At 37.7% G+C, this 14,713-nt stretch overlaps 1 protein-coding gene and 1 non-coding gene across 3 annotated transcripts in view; both read left to right on the top strand.

The window, feature by feature from the left end:
- Positions 1–14,713, top strand: part of kcnb2b (potassium voltage-gated channel subfamily B member 2b) — an 85,338-nt gene that overhangs the window by 42,269 nt on the left and 28,356 nt on the right. The gene's annotated exons all lie outside the window — the stretch shown is intronic.
- Positions 9,479–9,584, top strand: LOC147232005 (U6 spliceosomal RNA). The gene has a single exon (XR_015106547.1). It is a non-coding gene; the product is annotated as a U6 spliceosomal RNA (small nuclear RNA).

The following is a 14,713-nucleotide window of genomic DNA, read 5'->3' as shown; positions in this document are numbered from 1 at the left end:
GTACTTAATCATAAATCAAGTTAAACATGCATGTGCAGTCATTCTGTATACAATTGCATTTATTTAATATTGTTTTATTTTGTTTAAATTAATTTGAATATATATTTTTTGTTTCAACCCATCAGGTGAATGTTGAATCATTAGTTAATAGGCAATGTTTTTAATTTACTCTTGAAAGTGTCATATAAAGTGCAAAGAAGAACAGCGCAGTATGTAATCTGTGTCAATCATAAATAAATCGGTAGCATAACATTTTAATTTGTAGCTGCAAACATAGAGGTGTACTATTTCCAATGTGTCCCAGTATTATGGTAATCAAGGCACATTCATTTATAATCAAGCAGCTATTTAGTGGGGAAAATCTGTTCTCGCGGAATTGCAATAGCAGCCATCTAAGCTACTTTCCCCACAAGCATTTCCGAAGTTGAAGTGCACCTGACCTTTCTTCTGCAGTCTGAAATAAAACCGCTATGGATCAATATGTGACGTCACCACCCTATATTTTAGCCTGCTGGTCAATGAATAACTGCAAGAACTCCTCAAGCTCTAGAACAGGTTCTAGGTGGTGTCCACTTTTTAAAACGGACAGTTAAAAAAAATTACTAAATAAACAAAGAAAAACTAGTGCCATTTGCCCATTTAGATTGGGTGTGAATTGCTGGATTTTGTTGATACCAGCAAATAATATGTTTATGTAAAACGTATTGTCTGAACATATTGAACCTCTGTTTCAGTCATCCAATACTGGGCATTGCTACTTTAAAATTATCTGGAATAGCACCACAATGTTAGCCACTGAGATTTCTACTGAAAGTGTGAAGCGAGTGAGAGGCACACCCAGGAATATATTTGAAAAGCCTAGAGTAAATGTTCAGAAACTACTATATGTGTCACTCCAAAGGAACTCTAATGCATGATTATTCCTTGCTTTTCTTTTTTTAACCCAAAAATGACACAAACTGTACCTAAGCTCCTCTGTTGCTCTGATGCTGATGTTGTCAATGATGTATCATGTAGGAACCATTTCATTACTGTGCTGAAAATCTCCAACGTACTCTGTTTCAGTGACTGAGGAATCACAGTTACCTATGTAGCAGACTGATTGTTATAGAACAGTATTACATTGGACATGCTTCCTTATCCTTGACCTCACATATAATGTTGATAAGAAAAAACAATATATAGCCAATAAACTCAATGTTGGATTTATACCAGCAGTTATCAGAATAGAATCAGAACTGGGAATATGTGCACAGGTACATCTCATATTGTGTGTCCTTGCTGTACCTTTTCATTCTTTAGTTGGAGTAATTCTCTTTTATTCTCCACCTTTATTCTGTTCTTGCCATAAAAAAAGAAGCCCAACTATCACCTAATCCTTTTCTCATTACCATACTGCTGACTGGTTCTTTCTAATCACTATCCTCCAGTCATGACCGCCACAGTATAACCCACCTCCTTACTCATGTATGGCTTGTGGCGTGATTTTCCCGCTATTTTTTTTTAACCACTCTCCATCTTCCAGTACTGCACTTATATCTCTGGCCTCTTCTTTTGCGTAAAAGGCAACTCAGAATGGCAGAGGTGGCTACAATCTGTGTAAAGTCTTATTTAGATTGGCCACATTCCGGGAGGATTCTTCAAACCCTTAACCTCTAAACATGCAGTATATCTCAGCTGCTTTTGTCCACCAGACTTTAAAAGTTACATTTCATCTGGGTTTCTCTTTCAAGTAACAATTAAATATTCTTTTTCGTGTGTCAAACTGTTCCTGACAAGGTTATGCTCATAAAAGACGACAGTTTTATGCAAGATTTTATACAAGTCAAGCTGGCATGAATACTGTTGGCTGGGTCTCCTCTATTTATACTGTTGCGCTGGTCTGTAATATTTATAACCTATCGAATTTGATTTAAATGGAAAAAAAACCCGATGCCAAATGGGGAGATACGATGTTCCTCGGATCTCTGTTTAAATAAAAGAATTACTTTATACTCATTCTGTCTGACAGGTTAAATACTGGTATAGAAATACAATGGTAATAAATACAATCCCCTGGGCGTACCTAATAGTGCTGGCAGAGATGGGGAAATATTACTGTTATTTCTGCAATATAATGAATTGTTTGCGTGGGGCTAGACTGCAGGTTCTTGCAATGGGTTTTTTGGTGTGTTTTTAATATATCCATCTGTCCTCATCTCTGAGAAAACCTGGAATATGATTAGATATTAGCTCTGCCGTTTCTATACCTATAGCCGCATTCAATGCCCATTCTGTAAGAAAAAAAAACAAAAAAGCCCAGCAAAATTCCTATAAAACAATCAAAGCCCTCCAAAATTGGTTTTGTAAGAATATTTTTAGATCATTATCCTAATAAAAACAAGACTAAGTCAAAAGTCAAGGCTTGGAGGATCATAATAAGTGTGAATAAGTAAATAGTTGTATTCAATGTTAATTTGACTGTGCGGCAGTAGTTGTGGTTGAACTACGTCTGTAATTCAGTGTTACCAAGTGATACATAATTGCAACATTTGCCCTTTTCCTGCCCTTTTACTTCATTGGACCTTACAAACTGCACCTTGATCATCATGATTCTGGCTTTGCTTTTTTCCTCGACCCACAATCGGAAATCCACCGTGACGTTGAGATCATTACTGTGGGGACCTATGGTTCATCCCCCTGGCTGGTCTCTCTGGACCTGCTGTACATCCACCAAGCTTTTCTAAATGGGAGATCTGACAGATGGAATGGCATGTAACAATTTCATCACAGAGATTAACTGCATGGAATATAAAAAGATCTGCTCACGGTGAGATTTTTCAATGACTGATGTGGATTTATTTATACCTTGTGTCAAGCAAAAAATCTTCTTGAAAGTGATATTTTACTGGACTCCAAGGAGAGAAGAGCGGAGCTGTCATAATAGCTATAAATCAAACAGAATGCTTTCTGTAGGTGAATTGACTGTGAATTCCCCTTTTGAGAATAGAATACGGAGGACAGAAAAGTACAAGCAAATTATTTCATGTAAAACAACTAGGACTTATCAATTTTGATGTAGCGAATGTAAGATGGGATGCTCCACCTCTGTACCTGCAGCACCAAAACTGCAACTTGATCTCTAGGAAACAACGGTTGAATAGTTTTCATCTCTGACACACTGTATCTTAGCAACTTGTTTCTAGAAAATGAAGCTTTTTCAATTGTTGTATCTAATGCATAACATCCTCACACAGCCCATCGTGATTACCCTAAGAATAGATAAAAAGAAATCCTGGTGTGTTCATGTCAGCCACTAACAATACCCAGCCTAAAAGCTCATCGCAAACCACTCCTCTTCATAAATTGGTGTAGTGGTTATTTTTTATAGAATTTGTGCAAGACATGTTATGTGAGGTAAAGCTCAATGGCCCAGTCTTTAGACTGCCTGTATGCTTGGCCAAGAGACAACTAGAACGAAAATAACATATTTTGTTTTTATTTCAATGTGTTGTGAGAAAAAATGATTGGCTTGAAAAAAATGTAACCATGGTCACTTCATTAAAGGAGGTGTAAAAGAAAAAGAGAAAGAGATCCCCCTTACAGCTCAAGGAAATAAAACCGAGTTAATGCTCATATACACACCTACACATGCACTCGGTGAGTTCAAAAATGAGCACCGCAAATTACATATGAGCTATTTTAAGCAAGACGTTACAGGAAATGAAGGCAGTGATGTCAGCACTGTGACACACTGTGAGCCCTTGGGTCAGGGATTTTACTGCTGGTTATTGAATGCCTTTGGATATATCCATTGATTTATACGGCACGTAATTTGCCATCGTTAGACATGAACTTGCTGAGGTAGCTCCCAAGCATATTTCTTCTTAATTGCTATTTTAAAAGCATATCAAAGAAAAGGTTGTTGAAATGTTCCCAGGAAACACTGGATTTTTGTCCAATACTATCATCTCTGTTAGACCAAAAATGTGGAAAAATCAATACACCCACTTTGTCATTAATCCTGGAATAGTTGTGGCAGAATTGATTATGGCATTCTTTGGATTTGGCAAGGATTACTGCCTTTTCCTCTAGAGGAAAGAGCACTCAAAAAGTGTAACACCAAAAATACACCACCTTTTCATCCTTCACACCATCAGCTGGACTGGTTGAAAGAAACCTGTAGTCATCCATCCTCAATCGCTAATTCAGCCGGTACATATAGATAATAAAAATTAATGTAGCACAAATACAGTAAGCAATGTTAGATTATAGTGTGATCATAAATTGAAGACCTTGGGCTTCCTTTCAGTACAATGGCTGTTTAATAGTATGGCGCATTTCCACCCCACCCTATCTATCCTTGAACCTTTACAGCATCACTTAGCATTATAGGATCCATAATTTAAATTGATCAACAATTGTTCACAATCAGATGAGAAACTTGCGTGGAATAGAATATTTAAAATTATCTTCATTTGGCTTCTTCAATGTAAATATTTTCTGGGATTCTATGTTCATTGCATCCAAATATTTTTAGGTTGAAGACTAGAGGATATTTTGCAAATTAACGACTGGGATGACTTTGAATTACTATCAATAATCAGTTAACCAATAAGAAAAATCAACAGGTTAATCCATAATGCAAATGAACCTCAGTGGCAGCTTGTTTACTTGAGAGGTTGCAGCAGGTTAGGGATGTCCTGTGTATGGTGACGTTATTTGATATCAGAGGCACTTGAAACAACTCCACAACATTTCCTAACATGACAGCTATAAAAACATGAGGATCTCTCCCCGTTTTCAAAACTGCTACATCTCTGGTAATTTTTTAAACTAAATATGCACGTAGGCTCTTCTTTGGGATTTTTTTTTCATCTATGATCCTTCATTTCCTCTCAGTGGGAAGACCCCTCGGGGATGCCTGCCCCCCACTTTGAAAACCTTCAGCATAGATGTGTGCACCAGTTTGGAAAAACTGTTTTTCATCATTGAAAAGTTTTAAAAATTAGGGTTATAATCCATTTATGTATATTATTGTAATATGAATGTAACTTTTAATTGCACAGAATTTCATTTATTCTAGACTTCCTAATTGACTAGAAAAAAGTGAATATTTTTGGAAAATCAAGAGGGATTAAAAACTGACAGTATGTCCTTCCATTTTTGATGATGGTTTAAATGAACTCCTCTGGGTTGATAAGAAAGTAGGTTATCTCCCAGCATTATCGTAAGATTTTGCTGAAAAGTGTGAATTTGTGGATTTAATCAAGGAATTTTCGAACCACAACTGTATTAGACCAAATGAAATGCCTACAATAGCAAACGCTTAAAAGTACTTCAGGCTAAAAGGTGGCTATTAGTTGCACAAGGCAACTACAGAGAAAAAAAAGGATGACTTTAAACATGTGCTACTCACCTGATCCTCTGTGTGCGATGGATATTTGCCAGTCAGTATGTCATACTTTCAGGACAGCTTTGAACGCAACTGCTCGGTATGAAGTCTATGATGCGTGTTCAAAGGATAATTAAAAGTTAAATTTTTCCGCATCATAAAACATTTTTCATCCATGTTGCTTTTCATCTTTTTAACATCGCTAACTCTTTTTAGTCCTTTACCACAGATCAGCATACAGAGTCAGGGCATCATTTTTAACCAGCATTGATTTAAAAATGAATAAAAGCAATAAAAGCAGACACATAAGTTGTCCTAAACTTTTGATCACTTGGGAATAATGGTAAGAAAACCTACATTAACATTGGATGATGTTTATATGTTGTAGCAGTGATTGTAAATGTGGTGAATGCTGCTCTCTTTATCCTCTCTTCCTACTCTACAAAAATACTTTCACTCTTTTCCCATCAGCCAGTGTGTACTTGTACCTTTTTCAAATGTGCCGTCAAGAATATATAACTTTCAAGTCCTTCTGATGCAAGAAGACAGTGTTCACCGTGATCACCTTGCACATTTTCTTCACCAAATATTGAACTGAGAACATCCTCCTACCTGCATACATCATTTTGCCTTTTACATCCCCTCACAAGAAAATCATCATGCTGTTCCTAAAATATTGTTCCGACGCACCATGACCCTTCCCAGGGAAAGGTAGCAGTTATTGATCCTCTGTTTTTTTTTTTAACAATGCACACTTTTTAATCTTTGAGGGGATTAAGAGCAACCCCTAAGCAACCGATACATTTGTCATATATTGAACGCCGACAATGCAGAGGGTGACAGGCCACACCTTTATTAAAGCCCACTGTGCCTCATGCTGAGAAAACTGTGCTTAGATCATCCAAATACAGACCTAAGTCATTCAAGGACTCCCATTGTTTCCCAAACCTCTTTTTCTATGTGTTGCAAGCATAGAAAGGCTCGCCATACTAAATAATGTTATGGTGGAATAGAGTTCCACAAATGCAATAAGCAGATTCAAAGCAAAACCTGCTGTATCTGTGATTATATTGAACGTGACAGTCAGTGCCAAAAGAAATGTACCCTTGTATGTCTGAAAAGAAAAAATAGAGGAAAAACAGTTTGGCCACAACCATTCCTGTGGAAAACAGAATACTGTACATTACAATGCAGTCTATAAAGCACAAGGCAAAGGTATTTTGTCAACACACTGCCATGACAAAATGGCCCTGCCAGTCTATCATTTATCTGCCTGATGCAGTGATGTAGAGGATGTAGATCTCAATGTGGGAGAAAAACAAGATCGCTACTGGATGATACATTGAAAATGAATACATAAATATGCACAAGCCATATGGTCATTTAAAAATACAAGAGAGGGTGGCACCAAGCAAAAGTGTTTTGCCCTTCTCAAGTAATGATGATACTTTATTTCCATTTGTTGTACATAAGCATATTTTGTGTGGGCAAGCTGTTCAGCCTAGTATGAGCATGATGTCAACACAGGCCGACATCAGCACCATACTTGACTATTGCTGGGTGTTAAAAGTGTATTTGTACAGTATACATGTAACTTTGTTATGCTTTTTCAAACTTCAGATCTCATACCTATGTCATATATCATTCATCATGTCTTTTTTTAGTTTCTATACACAGAGCTCAAGTACAATTAGTTTTTATCAGGTAGCTTTCCTTGGTCTAAATGTGAAGTCAAAGGGAGGATTCATCACTTTTAAGCAGTAAATGGACTGATTGAGTTGGCTGTCTGTACTAAAATAAGTCTTTGCAACTTTTTGGTCAAAATATTTCTTAGCTATATTCATGCATATTAGTAAGACAGCAAATTTATAAAATCATAATGTAATTAATAAGACTGTTGTTTCTTGTGTATCATCAAAAAGCTTTAAAGATAAATCCAATAAGTATTTGTATGTGAGGTCAATAGAAGTTTATGTTGCTGTCGTTCTACATTTTAAACAAATGTATCAAAATACTGAATCTGTGACAGGGTCTTATGATGTCAGCTCTTGTTTGTGGTTGCTTGTGTTTTTTTTCGAATGTCATATTAATATTTTATCATTTTATTAAATTTGATCTGGGATAAAATATATATACACATATCTTTTTTATATGGAATTTATTGAACAAACCTGCCTTACGTCTTCTTCAATATCTGTCTATAAAAGGGCTTTTTATTAAAAGGCACACATTCAGCACACACTCAGACATAAAATGTTTAATCCTTTATTCACCCATGCAAATAGTTTGTAACAGGCTGAACAGTGAAGTGAAGGTCACCTTGTGTTTTGCCCCAGGTGATAATCTGTAATGTTGTCTTTATGTGATGCCATGCTCTCCATGGACCTTTTCCAGTTTACAATGGCTGATCGATACACTAAATCAGACAGTCTTATTATGGTACTCATGGGCATGTTTGTTCATGTGTGTGTGTGTGTGTGTGTGTGTGTGTCTGTGTGTGTGTGTTTCTGTCTGTCTGTCTGTCTGTCTGTCTGCATGTGTGCCAGGATTTTATGTTTTGCAGGGTGTAGATTATGGGGTGTATAAATAGATGACTTGCATAACATTAGTTGAGCTCTGCTTTTTGGGCTTTTTTTTCATTTTTGTGTATATCTCCTGATATCCCAAATTAGTCTCGCATAATTTTCCCACTCATGAACATGAATAGAGCATCTCAAAGTAATGATATTTAAATTTGCTGAGCATGATTTGTCTCTGCCACTTACATCATCTGCAATCTTTTTTTTATCAACCAGGCATATTTTTTTTACATTCATTTCATCAATTATCCACTTCCTCAGCAAATTTTAGATTATTTTAGATTATGCAGTCCCTTTGATTGTAATTGAGTGACCCAGAAACAGGATGCTGACTTTTTAATAAGTGGAGCATTTGCATGTGACAGTTTCCTCATTGTATTTTGCCACACTTACATGCACACGTATGTGAAAATGAAAGATTGTGTGTGAAGGTGAAGAATTGAATTCAGATAATTGTACAATATAATAGTACAATAGTACAATAGCCTGTAATGAATATACTTAAGTTCACCTTTAAATGTCCAGTTTAAGTGTCATACATACACCTTCATGGTTGACTCAAAGTTTCTTTATGCCCTTGCTCCCAGTTTTTCCATATATTTGTTGTAATTCATGTGTTCTAAAACTATCGCCGTGATGTCCGGAAATATCCCACAGCCATGAAAACAGAAATTGCCAGGAAGAATTGTGTCCTTCACTCTTGTTGAACACTGTTTATGTGAGATGACATTCTTAAGAACTACATAAATCTGAACAATAATGTTTTTCAGCAGCATCTACGGTCTGTTTTAGGATGCATTACACAATTGAATAAAATCTCATTTGCACTCCAAATGTGTGAAAACTAGAAATTCATAGAACTGTGGGGGCATAAAAAGAGGGATTGATCTTATGTTTATATCCCCATTGACGACTATTTTTTATTTAGCTCTGTGTGTCCTCATCTCACACACCCAGAAAGCCAGGCCTGTAATATCTCCTGACAGTTTTTTATCTATGAATGCTAAACATAATTCTAAACTCAAGGCACAAGTGGATATATTGCTATAAACAATCTTATGACAGTAGTTTTGAGTAGAGTAGACTAGAGTAGAGTAGCAAGAGGAGATGCAGGGTGTTGTGTGGGAAAAGATTGAGCGATTGCAAGAGTGGAGGAGGAGGAGGAGAAAGTCTCGGTCTCAGCTGAAGAGAATGAAGTGAAATCCAAATCTTTAAATTAATCTGCTTAGCTCCCCTGTGGGCAGATGTTGGAGAGACTATAGCAGGGCACAGGTCAGAAAAATAAATAGGCAAGGGGTGGGGGCATCACAACTTCATTCCTGTCCCAGAGTTGCTTCCTAGTGCTAGCAGAGCTCTGCATAATCTTTTCTGTCCTTCCAGCCATAAATATATTTTCCATGTTTCTTTGTTCTATCCACAGTAGTCATCTGGATTCTGTGGATACAGATAGCCTGTCGCTATGCTGTAATGAACAAGTCATCATTGTCTACACACTGACCACTAAGCCATAGTGGAAACATATATTGTGTTAGCACTCTAACACATACACTAAAATTGGAATGATACAGAGAAGGTCAGCATGGGCCCTGCGCAAGGATAACACGCAAATTCACCAAGCATTTCTCATTTATCCTTAATTTCATTCGGGATCAATAAAGTATCTCTACTCAACTATATATCTATATGTCACTCAGTTAAGTAGATTCACATTTTTTTCCAAAGCCATCTAGAAAAACACAAGGTTAAACTGTACACTGCCCCCTCATTGAGAAACAGAGTACGCCATTAGTATATTTTAATGCAGTGGTCCCCTGTGAATTATTAACCAAAAAAACAGCTGAGTCCAAACAAGAGGAACAGAATATATATGTAGTATTTTTTTGTATTACAGTAAAAAAAAAAAGGGGGACTTCAGATAAAAGCTAATTCCTTGATACAAACTGATACAAGCTACTGTTATAATTCCACTTCAAGCTGTAATATTCCATTATATTGTTTCAAGCACTTGAATTTCCTCCCGCTGGTCAGTTTAATGAAAGAAACGCACCACAATACTACTGTGATGTTCATAAAAGATTTTATTGCAACCATTTTAATGCAATGTTATCGTGTGCCTCAAGATAATTTGTGTTGTTTGCTTTAATAAAAAGCTCAGACTTGTACATCCTTGGGAGGCAGTGGGTGAAGACAAAGAGCTCTTCCTTCTTTATTTCTGTGAGCAATATTATTCCTTTCAACCACAAAGACAAGAAAAAGAGCAGTATCCCAAACCTAAATTACAGATGTAATGATGAATGCCAGAGGATTTGTCAAATGTACATCCCAGCCGTAAACTCCTTCTCTCTTTATTTTCCAATGCACCATTTAATTTAACAAACAGCAGTCATCCCATATTTTCAGGACTCAGCCAGGGGGTCAGGCTGTAATCTACGGTTCAATTTGCGTTTCAGAGGTATAACGATTAGGTTTTCCTGCAGAGGTCTAATCGACCCTGACACACTCCTCACTATCTGATAAACAGGCTAACTTTGTTTAAGGTGGACAGCACTGACAGAGACATCAGATACAGCAGGAGGACAGGAAGGGGGTTAATTAGAATCGACATTCAGCCCAAGTGATCACGAGCTTAGACTTGAAGAATGGTAAGGAATCACATGGAGAGCCTTGTTTTTTATTGTGTTATGGAAAAGGGGGTAGCAGCAGTTAAATCGGCATATTATTATACAGCACAATAGCATTTGAAATCACATTCAATACAAATAATTGAATTGAGTGTGACTCCTGTGTAAAAAGGAGTAAGTAGATTGAGCTATAATCTGTGTTTTGGTGCAAAAAATTATTAACCTTTACTACAAGAACTTAACTTACAATACGATAGCAGTCATGTTTGTTTGTTTTATTGAGCAAATTTGGTGCTGATCTGTGGATAAATTACATTTTACAGAAATAAGTTCTGCAAACACAGATGCCTTTTGCCTATTGTAACACACAGCAGCCTGATACCTCAGTCTACAGGAAAGGATTTTAGTTATTCTTTCATCTGCAATAAAACTGATAGGTGTGTGAAATGGCTTTTCCTAAGGCGTATATCTGCTGAGAGATCCCCATATATGGATGATCTCTTTCTGAATATGCGGGTGTAATACCTCTTTGAATGTGCCTTGGTGAGCCGTCCTAGGTGTGACATTGCTATTGCTTTAGCTCAGACTCAGAATAATCAGAGAGCTTTTTTTTATGGTAAACAAACTACATTAAAGGTGTGGAGAAGTGTCTCAAGTAAGAGAAGCTTTTAGATCTATAGAGGGTGGATTCATTCTGTGGTTTTTCCTCATTGCAAATAAAAATGATTGATTTGGATTTTATAAATAATATGAAATAAAATTGTTCTTTTTCTTATTCCGGTTGCATTCCAAGGGTTTCCATTACTATTCAACCTGCCTGTATGAAGCATTCTAATTGCAGATCAGTGTGTGGACTTAAGAGAATCTCAGTGTACATACAGTGAATATTTTCACTTGGGGTTTTCTTTCAAACCATATACATATATCATCCCCTGACATTGTTATATATTTCTTATTTATTCTCACCTACTATTTCATTGTAATTTCCATCCAATTTATCAAACCGGTCAGTTTTGTCATTTTGTACGGTTTTACTCATTTCCTCATCTTTCATCTCAGATTCCATTCTAACTACATCAGTGCCTGCTTGTTATGACAAAACCTTTGGAGAGCCCTTTGTGACTCCAAAAGGGTACGGCAGATTTAGTGTTTTGTCATTGGGAAAAGAAAGCATGGAGCGGAGATCACCTAAGTCATTGTTATATATCGTGTGAGAAGCAAATGTGCAGATCCATCCAAAGTAGAGGAACGAGCTGACATTTCTTCCCCTGAAGCCACACTGCTAGCGTGACTTAACCTTACCACATGGCTTATTCTAAAATTCTACTTTCCCAGATTACCCATCTATCAGCCAGCAGTCGCTACATCTGGCCCCTCTGCTCTGTTTGTAGCCATGTTGTGCTTACTAGCAGAACAGCTTGCAGCCTTATTAGCACAAACAAATTTGCTCTTGACACTAATTACAGCTTCACAGCAAGCAGTGCAGTGGGCTACACAAATGAAAGGCAGCAATCTCCCCATCACTAGAGCCTTTCTGTAAGCGTGAACAGTGACAGGTGTGGAGGAAGAGGAAGGAAAACAATGTATCCTCTTGTCGCTGCTGGGTTAAAGGTGACCTCTTCAAAGAATGATGAAGGAGGAGCATGGACAGACTGTAATATGGTCATCCGGGGTTTTTCATTTTTGCGTGTGTCTTCGCAGAGAGTTGAAGGAAGTTAGGGGGAAGCCTCGGCCCGACTTGTATCATGGGAGAGGTGATATATCTGTTTCGGGATCTATTCTCCTATTGCTGCACTATAGCTTTCCCCTCTCCCATTTCAAGTTTTCCATCTAACAGACATTCATAATCCACAGCATCAAGAGCTCACTGACTGGATACCATCTGAGGATGTTTTACATTGCTGTTGTATGAGACAAGTCCATATTTCCTTCAGTGCTCTTCATTTGCACTTTGAGATTCCCTGTGTGAAACTAAAGTTCACTCAGTACATTCCCAAGAACACCATTGGCCCATGATTATGCAAGTATCTAAAAGTGGAGCAGATCCCCAATGTCAAGTTACTCTTAACTCTCCAAACATTCACTGTGAAGGCTTAAAGTGGCAAAATTTTGGCATCAGTAATAGGCTCACACACTGGACTTAATACTTTTGGAGTTAGGATGCAACTAATGATGAGGAAGGTGTGTAGGCGGCACCACCAACGCTGCAGCAGATCAGAGGAGGGAGCAGCCGGTAGAAAGAGCAACACACACACACAAACACACACACACACACACACACACATACACAAAGATACTAACTTGTGCACCTGCACCCTGAGAAGAGAGAGTTAGAAAAGGAAAAATGTGTGTGTCTGTTATAGTTGTGCATCTACATCACAAAGCACATACCAGGGATTGCTCTTGTTTCTGGTCAAGGATAATAAGCCAACATAAAGCAGCAGGGAGGGCAGTGGCTCTCTCATGGGGACGGCAAGACCCTTATTTATAGCTGAAGGTAGTTTAATGTCATGTAGGGGTTTTATCGTTTGGATGAGCACACTTTAGAGTATTTACACCCCAAAGGGGTTATTTTTGTCACATAAGCATCTTGGACTAGCTAAACTTGCAGAAAGTCGAGTAAATCTCTAGGAGTTATCTCAAAGGTAAGTTGTCGTACTTTTTCTGTGCGTCAGTTTCCTGTAAAATACCAGCCTTTAGGTGGTTGGATCAGTTAAACAAACACTTGAAATCCACTGGGGGCACACTATGTTCTTGAAACTTCGCTTGACTGACAGTGAAACTCTGAAGCACCAAATACGGAGTGGATGCAGCACACAGACACTGTTGTCCTCCCACATTTTGCTCCCAACTGCAGTATTTTGTCATGTCTGACTCCTCAGTCTTCATAGTGGGAGATACTTTAGATCTAAAATTCAAGTGAAGGGGTATCTTTCTTGTCAGTCAGTTTGTGCCTACCAGCACACATTTGTGCAGCTCATTGGGCATTTAATAGGGAGTGGCTGAGAATATTTATAATAATTTCTACAGACAGTTCTCCCCATGACCTCTTGAATGTTCTCGCACACATCTCTCGATGCTCTTCCATCTGTTTTGCTATATTATTATTATAGTATTTTATATGATTATAGTATTATTTTAAATAATTTTTCATCTGTTTTCTCCTCACAAACATTCAGGAAGTAAGAAACTACTTTATCCCCAGCAGCCAATAAGATTGGTTTTCATTGGCGGCCGCTCTTGAAATAAATCTTTTAGAATAAGGACATGTCCAATATTCAATCTGTTTTTTTTCTCACGTTCCACATGACAAACTGAGAGTCACCTGATCAGTCCTCCACAATATGGAACTAATGATAACCCTTTAAATTTGCCATTAACTGCCTACTTTCCTAAAGTGCTGATAGCCTGATCCACATACAGATCGAGCCTATTTGGATGACTGTTATATCAGTCAGGCCGGAGTAATAGTACACTTGGGGGAATGAGAGCAAGGACCAACTGCGTCTTGTTTTTATAATAATCAGAGGAGATTGATTATTGAGCCATAGAAGCTTCGCCAGTCTCTGCTATATAATGTATTTTAATTGGTCATTTGTCTCTGATAATCACTGTTCCTTTAAAGGTCCACAAGGGTTGCACCTATGATCATTATGTGAAAGATGGAGAGAAGCAACTTTGCTAATTATAAGTGTTTTGCCGAAGTCTTATTTCAGCATATTTATGGCAGTTTCTTGCATGTGTGCATCCTTGAGTAATTCTGTGTCTTTGCACTATATACTGATTCCTTCTCGTGCTGAAAATGCCACAACCCCCTTTGCCCCAGAGGCATCCACATGTTCTATGTTTTCGTCTTATTTCCCCTTGTGGTCTCACACACCATCCCACAACCCTAGGACATTAGATTTTTGTGAACTATGTGACTATTTCTTCTTTATTCAGCAGGCTAAATTGAAGCCACACGCTCTCCACAATGTATCACAAGGGTGATGCCACATACTCATATCAATATCCCTTCATGTCATCAACCTAAGTCTGCCACACTGGCCTATAAAGAGGATTTCTTGTCATTCGGGATTACTCTTGATCCAGCAATGCGCCTGTTTCCTTGTCCTGAACAAAGACATCAGAAAACAGAT

This window comes from Fistularia commersonii, chromosome 8, assembly GCF_037954325.1.
Source record: "Fistularia commersonii isolate RoL2024-O1a breed Wild chromosome 8, RoL_Fcom_v1.0, whole genome shotgun sequence".
Taxonomy (NCBI): domain Eukaryota; kingdom Metazoa; phylum Chordata; class Actinopteri; order Syngnathiformes; family Fistulariidae; genus Fistularia; species Fistularia commersonii.
The sequence above is the reverse complement of the archived record's forward strand: the minus strand, read 5'-3'. Positions and strand labels throughout refer to the sequence as shown.